General features: G+C 41.0%; 1 non-coding gene across 1 annotated transcript; it reads right to left on the minus strand.

Moving 5' to 3' along the window:
• Positions 1 to 3417: 3417 nt before the first annotated feature.
• Positions 3418 to 3524, minus strand: LOC128126484 (small nucleolar RNA R71). Its single transcript, XR_008224480.1, has one exon. It is a non-coding gene; the product is annotated as a small nucleolar RNA R71 (small nucleolar RNA).
• Between the last annotated feature and the right edge of the window lie 10919 nt (positions 3525 to 14443).

Here is a 14443-nt window from a genome sequence, read left to right on the forward strand (position 1 = left end):
TTTATTAACTCAAAAGTGGTTACAATACTTGACCTTTTAGGTCATTACAAAGAGTTGAAATATCGGGTTGTCACATCATCCCCCCGTTAGAGGGAATTTCGTCCCGAAATTTAAAGTAGTAAAGATACTAGTGAACATGAAAGAGATGAGGGTACTTTTGTTTCATCTGATCTTCGCGTTCCCATGTGAATTCAGGTCCCCGCTTGGCGTTCCAACGAACCTTCACGATGGGTATGCGACTTTGTTTTGTTTGTTTGACCTCTCGGTCCATGATTTCTACTGGTTCTTCCACAAAGTTGAGGCTCTCGTTGATCTCGATTTCGTCGAGTGGAATAACAAGAGTCTCATCGGACAGACACTTTTTCAAGTTTGAGACGTGGAAGGTTGGATGTATGTTACTAAGTTCATGCGGTAGGTTAAGCTTGTAAGCCACAGGGCCGATTCTGGCAAGAATCTCGAAAGGCCCTATGTATCTTGGATTTAGTTTCCCACGCTTTCCAAAGCGTATTAAACCCTTCCACAGTGAGACCTTCAATAAGACGTGGTCTCCTACCTGGAATTCCAAAGGTTTCCTCCTTTGGTCAGCGTAGCTTTTCTTTCGGTCTCTAGAGGCTTTCAATCGTTCACGAATCTGAACGATCTTCTCTGTCGTTTCTCGTATGATTTCCGGACCGGTGAGAGTGCTTTCAGGAACTCTTCCTCTAGCTAACTGGGTATCGCCAACTTCAGTCCAGCACAGAGGGGATCTGCACTTTCGACCATAGAGGGCTTCAAACGGAGCAGCCTTTATGCTTGTATGATAACTATTGTTGTATGAAAATTCGACAAGGGGTAAATGGATATCCCATGCCTTTCCAAAATCAATCACACAGGCTCTCAACATATCTTCTAAAGTTTGTATCGTTCTCTCACTTTGCCCGTCTGTTTGTGGGTGGTAGGCTGTACTCATGTCTAGCCTAGTCCCTAGGGAACTTTGTAGTGACTGCCAGAATCTTGAAGTGAATCTACTATCTCGATCGGAGATAATGGATATCGGAACACCATGCAGTCGCACTACTTCCCTTAAGTAAGTTCTCGTAAGCTTTTCCATTTTGTCAGTTGATATGTGCATAATTAGTTAATTATTTAATATATATATTCTTAGTTATTTTTGATTAATTATGAGAATAATATGGACAAAAGGTACTTAAAATGTTGAGAATTGTGTTTTCAGTCCAAAAGATATGCTTGGATGCAAAAAGGAGAAAAGGAGAGCGAGTGAAGATTAAAGAGTGAAAGAAGGAGATCTACTCGGCGAGTAGATCGACCCTACTCGGCGAGTGCACGACGATATGCCAGAAGATAACTACAACTGCTAATTCAAGACGGATAAGTATGGACCTACTCGGCGAGTTAATTCTGCTACTCGCCGAGTACCCCCTGTTTTGGGATATCTATAAAAGACGAATCCTTATTCCAGGAGGAGGCACTCCTGGTGATTTTTGAAGGATTAGCTGCGACTAAAAGGTTCAGAAGGCGCTAAGGAACCCTAAGCTTCAAGAGTTGGAAGAATTCAAGGAATTAGGTTAATTCTACCACTTAGACTTAGGAATTAAACATGTTTGCTTTCATAAAATTTGGTTTTATGCTTGTTTCTACTTCAACTATGAGCTAAACTCGTTTTTGTTTCTATTTGGGGAATACTAAAGAACTCCTATGGTTTAATTATTAATTCTTGTTTAATTGTCTATTGGTGATTTATTAAATTAAGTTTGTTAAAGAACCTTATGTATTAATCACTACTATTTTCTGTTAATTGGAAGGCAATTAGGTTGCATGAACATCACTTAATTGTTAACCTCATATGTCTATGTGAATGCTAAAACGTATGCTTGGAAGTAATGAGTATGAAACTAAGATTAATAAGAAAATAGGAAGATTAATGTGTGAGCTTGTTTGAGAAACCATCAACAAGAGGTTAATTGAATTAATAACTTAATTGACCATTACAAATCTTATTTAATCCAAATAATTAATCTAGGGAATTAATTAGTTTAAACACTTGATCAATGCTTAAATTAGTTAATTGTCTAAGGGTTAGGAGTAATGAACATGAACCTAACTATTATCATTGGTAACCAATAGCAATTAATCCACCTTAACTTAAATAACCATAGGAGTGAATTGGTTGAACCTAAATAGAAACATCTTTATCAAATTTGGTGAATAGTTTTTGCTTTAGTTAATTAGTTAATTTAGTTTGTTTAAGTTTCTAGTCTTGCAAAACTAGAGAAAAACCCTTTACATTTATTATTTGTTTTAGTTAAAATTAGCTATTAGTTTAATTGTCCGTTCCCTGAGTTCGATACCTTACTTATCAATCTATACCACTTAAAGACAGGTTCACTGCCTTTGTGTGCTCAAATTACTAATAAAAAGTAGGGATAAAACTAGTTGAATTTACACACATCAAGTTTTTGGCGCCGTTGCCGGGGAACGGTTGTAAATAATTAAGCTAATTCCTAATTTTTTCGATCCTTTGTGTAAGTTTACTTGCATAAAGTTTAATTACTGCAATTTAGTAACTGGTAATTAGGTTTTAGTATCTGTTTTAGTTAGGCTAAAAACATAGGTTAAAAACTTAAAAATCACTGATACTCGCCGAGTGCACTCGCACCTACTCGGCGAGTAATAGTTTAGTTAGAAATTTTTTACAATCTTTTTGTTCTTTTTACGTTTTCTTTTTTTATTAATTTCAGAACTCTCATGACCAGAGGAGCAAACACACCACTGGTACCTCCGTTTGAAGACCCCGAATCCGCATTGAAAAGAAACAAAGGGAAGGACGTGGAGAGTTCAAGCACACCAAAGAAATCACCATTGTCCAACTTGAAGACTGTTTTTGGGAAAAAGAAGAGCAGTAAATCAGGAACTTCTGGCGCTTCCTTGACAATTGAGGAACCAATTCAAGAAGATATTGGATACGAAACCGAGGAAGAAGAGGAGGCAACGTACGAACAAGAAACCGAATCGGAGGAAGAGTTAGCATTCACTATGGCTAACATTGATGAAATTCCCATGGGAGAATGGAAGAAGAGGATGCGCGACGACCATGGCCCGGGACTTGTGCAACCCGCAATTCCTGCAACTGCTACCTTCGAGCTAAAAGGTCATATCCTAGCTGCGCTCAAGGAAATACCTTTCTATGGGAAAGATCACGAAGATGCCTACAAACATTTGGATGAAGTAAATGATGTTGCTGATTACTTCAACATTCCAAATGTAACCCGCGAAACTCAACTACTTCGGATGCTTCCGGTAACCTTCAAGGGTGCTGCTAAGGACTGGCTCAAATCACTTCCCCCCGGGTCAGTCACTACATGGGTCAAAATGAAGGAAGAATTTATAGATCACTTTTGCCCACCATCCAAAATAGCCAAACTCAAGAAGGCCATTGCAAACTTTGAACAGCAAGCTGGAGAATCTTTATATGAAGCATGGGAGAGGTATAAAAGTCTGCTACGAAATTGCCCACACCATGATCTAAATAGCCAGCAAGAAGTTTCCATCTTTTATGATGGAGTCAATGTCACAACCCGGCAGTTGCTAGACTCACAAGGCCCACTTACAAAGAAGCCACCCTCGGTGATTAAAGAATTGATTGAAGAATTCTCTAAACACTCTAGAGAATACCACAACCCCAGGAATGATGCCACAAGGGGAACCGCGTACACAGCTACTGAAGATTTATCCGCAGTTATGGCCATGTTAAAAACCATGGATAGGAGAATGGACAAAATGGATCAAACTATCCATGCCATACGGGTGGGTTGCGAAAATTGCAATGGACCTCACCTCACTAGAGATTGCGATTTGAATGAGAACGGCAACAAAAAGGCACAAGTATGCTATTCGAGCGGTGACCGGTATGATGAAGACTGGCGCAAACAAAAGACGGAGTGGCTGCCTTACGAAGAGTACAAGAAGGCCAAGGAAGAGAAGTACAGACAAAAAGGGAGAGGCTTTTACCAAAAGGAGGAGCCGGTGCAAGAGAAGAAGCCGAGCTTGGAAGAAATGCTAACTAAATTTGTGGCTGCTTCCGAGAAAAGACATAGTGACCACGATGCTGCTATCCAAGAAACAAGAACAATGCTCAGGAACCAGCAAGCATCCATCCACAACATAGAAACGCAGCTTGGGCAACTTGCTCAACAACTAAACCAAAGGTCACCGGGTGAGCTTCCTAGCAAAACCGAGAACAACCCACGAGGCGCACAAGTAAATATTGTTACCACAAGAAGTGGGAAGATTATTACTCCCCTGGCCCCCATTCGAACTGAAGCGAACAAGGACTCACAGAAGGAAGGAACGGAAGTACAAGTCGAAAATCAACACTCACAATCTGAGAGTCCTACTCGCCGAGTAGGACCGATGGACTCGGCGAGTACCTCTGCTAAAACAAGTGATCAGCCACGCTTGAAACCATACCAGCCTCCAATGCCGTACCCAGCCCGAGCCAAGAAGGAGAAGCAGGAAGAGGACTATCAGAAGTTTCTTGATCATATTAAAACTCTTCAAATAAACATTCCTTTCATTGAAGCCGTCATGCAAATGCCCAAGTATGCAAAGTTCCTTAAGGAACTCCTCACTAACAGAAGAAAGATGGAGGAAGTGTAGAAAGTAGTACTTAATGAGAATTGCTCCGCCGCAATGCTAAACAAATTACCAAAGAAGAAGGGTGATCCGGGGAGCTTAAATTTGCCTTGCCAATTTGGCAACTTGGCTGCAATTCATGCCTTAGCTGATTCTGGAGCAAGTGTGAACCTTATGCCATACTCGTTCTTCAAGAAGCTGGACCTTCCGGAGCCAAGGCCAATTCGGATGGCAATTCATTTGGCAAACAAGACTGTTACTTTCCCAAGAGGCATATGTGAAGATTTGCTAGTAAAAGTAGACAAATTTGTCTTCCCAGCTGATTTCAACATTCTCGACATGGAGGCGGGTCCGCAAGTACCAATCATCCTTGGAAGGCCCTTCCTCAACACCGCTAGTGCCATCGTAGACATGAGAGATTCTAAGCTCACATTGCGAGTTGGGGACGATTCAGTGACATTCGGGGTAGACCAAGCCATGAAGTACTCAAGGAGTAGTGACGACACGGCATTCTCAATCGACATGCTTGACGAATTATTGAAAGAAGACATACCTGAAGATTCCAGCAAGTCTGCAACTTTGGAAGAAGAATTTGATCCAGAAAAGGACTTATTAGAGATTGAAAGGCTATTGGAGGAAGCAGAATATGAAGAAATAAAGAACCAAGCTGAACGCCCTACTCGCCGAGTAGACCCGATCTACTCGCCGAGTACAACTGAAGGAAAGCAAGAAGTCGCGAATGCCGCCACCAACTCGCTGAGTACCAAACCTGCACTCGGCGAGTCCGTTACTATGCACAATAAATTGGAGCTCAAAACACTACCTGACCATCTGGAGTATGCCTTCCTGGAAGAAGGAAATCAGAAGCCAGTGATTATAGCCTCGGATCTATCCAAGACGGAAAAGGAGGAACTTGTACGGGTGTTGAAGAAAAGGAAAAGAGCCATCGCATGGAGCATCTCCGACATCAAGGGAATAAGCCCGTCCTACTGCTCTCACAAGATCAACTTAGAAGAAGGAGCAAGGCCGGTGGTGCAACATCAAAGAAGATTAAACCCGAACATGCAAGAAGTAGTCAAGAAGGAGGTGGTCAAGCTTTTGGATGCGGGAATCATCTACTCCATCTCCGATAGCCCATGGGTGAGTCCGGTCCAAGTGGTGCCCAAGAAAGGAGGAATGACGGTCATTACCAACGAAAAGAACGAGTTAATTCCAACGCGAACGGTAACCGGTTGGCGAGTGTGCATCGATTATCGAAAGCTAAACGATGCCACTCGCAAAGACCATTTTCCCCTTCCTTTCATAGATCAAATGTTAGAGAGACTATCGGGCCATAGCTACTATTGCTTCTTAGATGGGTTTTCAGGGTATTTCCAAATACCCATAGACCCAATGGACCAAGAAAAGACCACCTTTACATGCCCCAGTGGGACCTTCGCCTATAGACGCATGCCATTTGGACTATGCAATGCACCTGCGACATTTCAAAGGTGCATGACCGCCATATTCCATGATATGGTAGAAAAATTCATGGAGGTCTTTATGGATGACTTTTCGGTATTTGGATCTTCTTTCAATGACTGCCTCACAAATCTTGACTCGATGCTTGCTAGATGTGAGAAAACCGACTTGGTCCTAAATTGGGAAAAGTGTCACTTCATGGTCAAGGAGGGTATAGTTTTGGGACATAAAGTCTCTAAAAAGGGAATTGAGGTGGATCGGGCAAAGATAGACACCATTGCCAAATTACCCCCACCAACTAATGTAAAGGGCATTAGAAGTTTTTTGGGACACGCAGGTTTTTACCGGCGTTTTATAAAAGACTTTTCCAAAATCACGAAACCTGTAACACAATTATTACTAAAAGATGCACCCTTTAATTTTACTAAAGAGTGTTTAGAGGCATTTAACTTTCTAAAGGAAAAATTAACTAATGCCCCGATCATTATAGCACCAAATTGGAACTTACCCTTCGAGATCATGTGTGATGCTAGTGACTATGCACTAGGAGCGGTCCTTGGACAAAGGGTTGATAAGCACTTTCAACCCATTTATTATGCAAGCAAGACCTTAAATCCTGCCCAAGAGAATTATACTACTACTGAAAAAGAACTGTTAGCCGTAGTTTACGCTTTTGACAAGTTTCGCCCTTACTTGGTGTTATCTAAAACCACTGTTTTTACTGACCACTCGGCTATCAAGTATTTGTTTTCCAAACAGGATGCCAAGCCAAGACTAATACGATGGGTGCTGCTTCTTCAAGAATTCGATATAGAGATACGAGATAAGAAAGGGATGGAGAACGTAGCGGCCGATCATTTATCTAGGCTCGAGAACCCGGCGTTGCAAGAAGATAAAGAGGGAGAAGACTTTCCGGATGAATACATTATGGTGTCCGTGGGAGAGGAGCCATGGTTCGCAGACATAGCTAACTATTTAGCTACCAATTACGTCCCGAAGGATTATAGTAGTCAGCAAAAGAAGAAATTCTTTGCGGAAATCAAATATTACTTTTGGGACGATCCATACCTCTTTCGAAGCTGTGCGGATGGAATTATACGAAGATGTGTGTTCGGAAAGGAGAGTCGACGAATACTAGAACATTGCCATAGCGGGCCCATGGGAGGACATCATGGAGCACACTATACCGCGAAGAAGATCTTTGACATTGGGTTCTATTGGCCCACGATCTTCAAAGATGCAGCCCAATATGTCAAAGAATGCGATGCTTGTCAAAGGGTGGGAAACATTTCATCCCGTAATGAAATGCCACAACATAGCATTCAAGTGTGTGAGGTGTTCGACGTATGGGGCATTGACTTCATGAGACCATTTCCCACATCCAAAGGAAACAAGTACATCCTAGTGGCGGTAGATTATGTTTCGAAATGGGCGGAAGCGCAGGCTTTACCTACAAATGACGGACGGGTAGTGGTACGATTCTTAAAAAAACTATTCTCCCGGTTTGGTGTTCCGAAGGCCCTAATTAGTGACCGTGGCACACACTTTGCCAATGATCAATTGGACAAGGTGCTCAAGAAATATGGGGTGACCCATAAGTTCTCCACATCATACCACCCACAAACGAGTGGACAAACGGAAGTGACCAATCGAGCCTTGAAGCGTATCTTAGAGAAGTCGGTGGGAAGCAACCGCAAGGAATGGTCGGATAAATTGGATGACGCGTTATGGGCATTTCGTACCGCTTTCAAAACACCTATTGGTACTACACCATATAGGCTAGTTTATGGAAAGCAATGCCATTTACCGGTTGAAATCGAGCACAAGGCATATTGGGCGCTAAAGAGGTGCAACTTTGACATGGGAGAATTGAAGACCAACCGTCTAATGCAAATGAATGACCTTGAAGAACTCCGAAATGAGGCTTATTCTAGTTCGTGGCTCTATAAAGAAAAAACCAAGAGATGGCATGACCAACGAATCAAAAGCAAAGACATCCATGAAGGCCAAAAAGTACTACTCTTCAATTCCCGATTAAAACTTTTCTCGGGCAAACTCAAATCAAGGTGGGATGGTCCCTTTTTGGTCAAGACGGTGTTTCCTCACGGGGCTATAGAATTGATCTCAAAAGATGGCACACCATTTAAAGTCAATGGCCATAGAGTAAAGAAATATGAAGAAGGAGTCCCCCGAAATGAAGGATTGGAGGAGCTGCTGCTGTGCGGAATCGCAAACACGTAGAAGGGGCGGAGTCTAGCTAATGACTCCATCAAAAGAAGCGCTTCTCGGGAGGCAACCCGAGTTTCACGTTTGCATTTTCTTTCCTTTTCTTTATTTTTCATATTGTTTTTTTTTTCATTCTTCTTCATTTATTCTACTTCTCTAAGTGCTTGAGGACAAGCTCTACTGGAAGTGTGGGGTGGAAAGGCTAAAATTGGCAACTTTACAAAATTTTTTCAACCTGAGACATATACTCGGCGAGTATATCGATTATACTCGGCGAGTAAATGTTCGCTTACAGCCAAATGTCCATAACACGCGTATCTACTCGGCGAGTAGCCGGTTTAAACTCAGTAAATTAAAACCTGTAAAAATTACTATTATTCAACATTTCATCTCCACACTCGCCGAGCATCTTCCCTCAACCACCTCTCAAGGGTTCTTCAAGATCTATTCAATTTTCTTCCTCTTTCTCTTCATTCAAGCAACAAGGTGACATCTTTACCCTTTAAATTTATGAAAGGTCCAATCTTTATCACATATCTCCCCATATTTGGTATAATTTCGGATTTGGGGAGTTTTCCCAAAATTTTAGGGCTTTGATTTACTCATGGATTAGAGGTTATTTGGAGTAATTTCTTCAAGATCTATGGTCAGATACACAATTACAACAAACCCCTATGAAAAAAATTGGACTATTACACAGATTACACAGATCCGATTCGATCTGTCCGAGTGTTAATACTACTCGGCGAGTATATCCGTGTACTCGGCGAGTAGGTCCCAAAAAGATGAAAATTTTCCTGTTCTTAATTATGGGGTGTTGTTTGTTGCTGTTTTTTGTATGTTTATGCAGATAGCATGGCAAGGAGAGGACAGTCATCACGTGGAGGAGGCCATGGTGATATGCCATGGTTAGCCTTTCAACAAATCACCTCCAAATCCTCCAAAACTAGAGCCCTAAACAGGTTGGAAGCGCTGCGACAGAAAGAAATTCACTTGCCCACTGCAGTGGATTGGGGATGGATGGGTAATGTCGGCTTGGAAGAGGAACTTACTCCATATTTGGTGAAAGATTGTAACTTGGGTTATGCCAACATCACTTGTGATGGTTGGTTGCAATTGTTTAAAATCCAGGAGCCAGTCTACGCGGAGTTGTGTTGGGAATTCTTTGCTACCATTTCATTCCGAGGTGGTAGTGAACATTGCAACCCAAACACGATTTCGTTTTCTTTGGGAGGAGAGCTGCGACAATGCATCATGGTCGAGTTCTCTTGGCGGTTGGGCATCTACGATCAAGACATGTCGATGACAGATTACTCTGAAGCCTTCTTGGAGAATACTCACAAAGAACTTCCCGAGGGGGTGGTGGCGTCGACATGGTGGAGTACAATTGCTAACCGGGTCTATATACCTTCCACTGCTCAAGAAGGGCATATCCGTTCTCCAATCCATCGACTCATTCACCGATTCGTTGCAAGCACGATCAACATGCGAAAGGATGGGGATAAAGTTCCCACCCTTGATATCTTTTATATGTGGAGTATCATCACCCCCGATGTCTTCTGCAACCTCCCATATTGCATTGCTAAATTTCTTGCGGAGGGAGCGGTTAAGGAAAAAATCAACTCGAAGATCAATGGGGGTATGTTCATTACTCGGCTGGCGCGATCATTTGGGATCTTGGAATTACCGCAAGCTCAAATGCTAACGATTATCCACCCTCCTCCGTTCAACACTGCACTTTATAGGAGGGCTCGGATAGTGGAAAAATTTGGTGATTCTTTTACTATCCCGAATGAGGACAAGCCGGCGGTCCCTGAGGAGCCGGGAAGGCGGGTTAGGCCGAGAAACGAGCGGGTACGAGAAGACCCACCGGTGATTCCGGTGGAGGATAACGAGGGGTGGAATCAAGTGGAGTATCGACGATACTTGGATGATATAGGGCGAGGGGTTAATTACACCAATCAATCCTTCGACTATCTTTTCCAACAAATGCATATTGCCCCGCGACCGGGACCCGGCTCTCCTTACATCATGGATTGGGACGAAAGGATGCAAAGAAGGGGTGGAGAAGGAGGTAGTGGAGCTGGAGGAGCAAGGATGGACGAGGAAGAATGAAGATTTTATTTGCTTTTGTTTTGTTTGATTATGATGTTTGTTTTAAGACAATTGTGGACATGTTGAACTTGGCTATGTGGTTTGAATATTAGTGTTACTTTTAGTTTTCTTTTCAGGTATTGAAGCTAGGAAGCATGCTATTTAGGAATGGTCAAGAGAGGAATGAGAGTCTTTATGAGTGCTTGTGGAGTCTTGTTCCTAGGATCGAGTCCGTACGAATCAAGAGTTTATTAAAGTGTTGCTGTTTAAGAGGTTTACTGGAGAGTGCATTTATATCAACACTAGAGTAAAGAGAGACAGCGGTTAAAAAATTCTGGAAATACACGATATACTCGCCGAGTGCACTAATACTACTCGGCGAGTAAATCTGCTTCTACCCGAAATACGTTGCCAGTCAACTTCTACTCGCCGAGTTTAATCGCCTACTCGCCGAGTAGCCTGCTGCGAGAGGAATTTATGATTTGTTCTGGCTAGTTTTTATGCGCCATTCATACATTCTTTATGAGTTACTACTGAAGATTGTGCAACAACCCTTTTTCCTTGGAGTTTTCGAGCTATCAACCACACGAGACGTATGACACCCGTGTCATGGATGAGCTGTTTCCATGGTTAAAGTCACTAGAAGAAGAAGTTGAAGAAGAGAGTGTCAACCTAGCGACTGCTACCCCAGGGGAGTTTGTTCCAACTTTCTCCCTATTTGCATTTTTAGTTGTTATAATATGCAATGAGGGCATTGCATAAAATAAGTGTGGGGTAGGGGGTTAGTCACGTCTTAGAACACTTAGAATGTTAATTTAGGCTAATTTTTTAAAAGAAAATTTGTATATCAAAAATGCTTAGGTCTTAAATTAGAAAATTTTGGTAAAAATTAGGATTCCATATTAGAATTGTGTTAATAATTGCATGAGAACCCAAATGTTTAGTTGAGCCTATACACGTTCTAGTGCATTTGTGGCTTCCTTATTTCAGTGAAATCATGAGACAAAAACACGACCTTGCTCAGCCTGAGGGATGCAATATGTTTAGCAGCCTAAACCTGAAATGTATCCAGGAAAATTGTTATCATTAGCCAATAAAGGTTGAGATTGAGCGCCCCTGCTTAAGCATGTAGGGTTTTGAGTGAAAAAAAAATTAGTTACATGTTAAAAAAAAAGAGAGAATTACAAGAAAAGTTGAAGAATTTTTGGAGCATCAAAGTAAAATTATGAAGATCAAAAGATCAAAATTCCAAGAAATCAAAAAAAAAAAAAAAAAAAAAAAGTTGAAGATGCCAAAAGATCAAATTATCAAGGAAGTGAAGATTTCAAAAGAATTCCATAGTGGTATCAAAAAGTTGTAATTCTAGATTATGTATGCTTGGCTTGCTCAATTAAAAATACCTTGAGGGTAAAGAGGTTTTCTGCGGATGGATTCGGAGGGTTGCATAAAATGAGCATAGTTCGGGGTGAGTGGGCGAATGTTTATGAGGATTGTGAGTATTTGAAGTATGGGGGGTTTTTAGGAATTTTAGACACAAATACATGCGTTGCGGTCTTGGCATAATGGCTGGGTTGGATTGGAGTTATTAATGTGATTTTAATATGTTTAAAATTTAGTTTTGCTTGGGGGCAAGCAAAAGTCAAGTGTGGGGTATTTTGATATGTGCATAATTAGTTAATTATTTAATATATATTCTTAGTTATTTTTGATTAATTATGAGAATAATGTGGACAAAAGGTACTTAAAATGTTGAGAATTGTGTTTTCAGTCTAAAAGATATGCTTGGATGCAAAAAGGAGAAAAGGAGAGCGAGTGAAGATTAAAGAGTGAAAGAAGGAGATCTACTCGGCGAGTAGATCGACCCTACTCGGCGAGTGCACGACGATATGCCAGAAGATAACTACAACTGCTAATTCAAGACGGATAAGTATGGACCTACTCGACGAGTTAATTCTGCTACTCGCCGAGTACCCCCTGTTTTGGGATATCTATAAAAGACGAATCCTTATTCCAGGAGGAGGCACTCCTGGCGATTTTTGAAGGATTAGCTGCGACTAAAAGGTTCAGACGGCGCTAAGGAACCCTAAGCTTCAAGAGTTGGAAGAATTCAAGCAATTAGGTTAATTCTACCACTTAGACTTAGGAATTAAACATGTTTGCTTTCATAAACTTTGTTTTTATGCTTGTTTCTACTGCAACTATGAGCTAAACTCGTTTTTGTTTCTATTTGGGGAATACCAAAGAACTCCTATGGTTTAATTATTAATTCTTGTTTAATTGTCTATTGGTGATTTATTAAATTAAGTTTGTTAAAGAACCTTATGTATTAATCACTACTATTTTCTGTTAATTGGAAGGCAATTAGGTTGCATGAACATCACTTAATTGTTAACCTCATATGTCTATGTGAATGCTAAAACGTATGCTTGGAAGTAATGAGTATGAAACTAAGATTAATAAGAAAATAGGAAGATTAATGTGTGAGCTTGTTTGAGAAACCATCAACAAGAGGTTAATTGAATTAATAACTTAATTGACCATTACAAATCTTATTTAATCCAAATAATTAATCTAGGGAATTAATTAGTTTAAACACTTGATCAATGCTTAAATTAGTTAATTGTCTAAGGGTTAGGAGTAATGAACATGAACCTAACTATTATCATTGGTAACCAATAGCAATTAATCCACCTTAACTTAAATAACCATAGGAGTGAATTGGTTGAACCTAAATAGAAACATCTTTATCAAATTTGGTGAATAGTTTTTGCTTTAGTTAATTAGTTAATTTAGTTTGTTTAAGTTTCTAGTCTTGCAAAACTAGAGAAAAACCCTTTACTTTTATTATTTGTTTTAGTTAAAATTAGCTATTAGTTTAATTGTCCGTTCCCTGAGTTCGATACCTTACTTATCAATCTATACCACTTAAAGACAGGTTCACTGCCTTTGTGTGCTCAAATTACTAATAAAAAGTAGGGATAAAACTAGTTGAATTTACACACATCATCAGTCTCCTTGATGGGTAGGAAATGCGCGGATTTGGTCAATCTGTCGACGATGACCCATATGGTATCGAGTCTACTTGTCGTCTTGGGTAACTTGGTTATGAAGTCCATAGTAATCCGCTCCCATTTCCATTCTGGTATTTCTGGTTGTTGTAGTAATCCTGACGGTTTCTGATACTCGACCTTAACCTTAGCGCAAGTAAGGCATTTACTTACGAAGGTAGCAATTTCTGCTTTCATGTTAGGCCACCAGTACAGTTTCTTAAGATCCAGATACATTTTATCTGAACCTGGGTGAACGGAATATCTTGAGTTGTGTGCTTCGGTCATGACTACGTCTCTGAAACCACCATGTTTCGGGGTCCAGATTCGGTCCATGAGATAGTAGGCTCCGCCACCCTTGACTTCTAGATTCTTTTCCATTCCTCGCAGGGATTCACCCGCCACATTTTCAGGTTGCAAAGCTTCCATTTGTGCCTCCTTAAGTTGTGTGGATAAGTGGGAATGGATAGTCATAGTCAGAGATCTCACCCTCAGGCCAGTGTATTCCTTTCGACTGAGGGCGTCAGCTACCACGTTGGCTTTGCCAAGATGATAACGAATTTCACACTCGTAGTCATTTAGTAACTAAACCCATCGTCGTTGTCGCATGTTGAGTTCCTTCTGATCGAAAATGTGTTGAAGGCTCTTGTGATCGGTGAAAATAGTACTCTTTGTTTCGTATAAGTAGTACCTCCAGATCTTCAGAGCAAATACCACTGCTCCTAACTCAAGATCGTGTGTCGTATAGTTCACTTCGTGTGTCTTAAGCTGTTGGGAGGCATAAGCAATAACCTTCCCTCTCTGCATAAGAACAGAACCAAGTCCTTGATTTGACGCATCATAATACATTACGAAGTCTTCTATCCCTTCGGGGAGGGATAGTATCGGTGCGGTGCACAAGGCCTGTTTTAGCGTCTGGAATGCCTTCTCTTGTTTCGCTTCCCAGTCAAAGGTCATGCCTTTCTGGGTTATTGTAGTGAGAG

The sequence above is a fragment of the Lactuca sativa genome, chromosome 5, assembly GCF_002870075.4.
Source record: "Lactuca sativa cultivar Salinas chromosome 5, Lsat_Salinas_v11, whole genome shotgun sequence".
NCBI classification, from domain to species: Eukaryota; Viridiplantae; Streptophyta; class Magnoliopsida; order Asterales; family Asteraceae; genus Lactuca; species Lactuca sativa.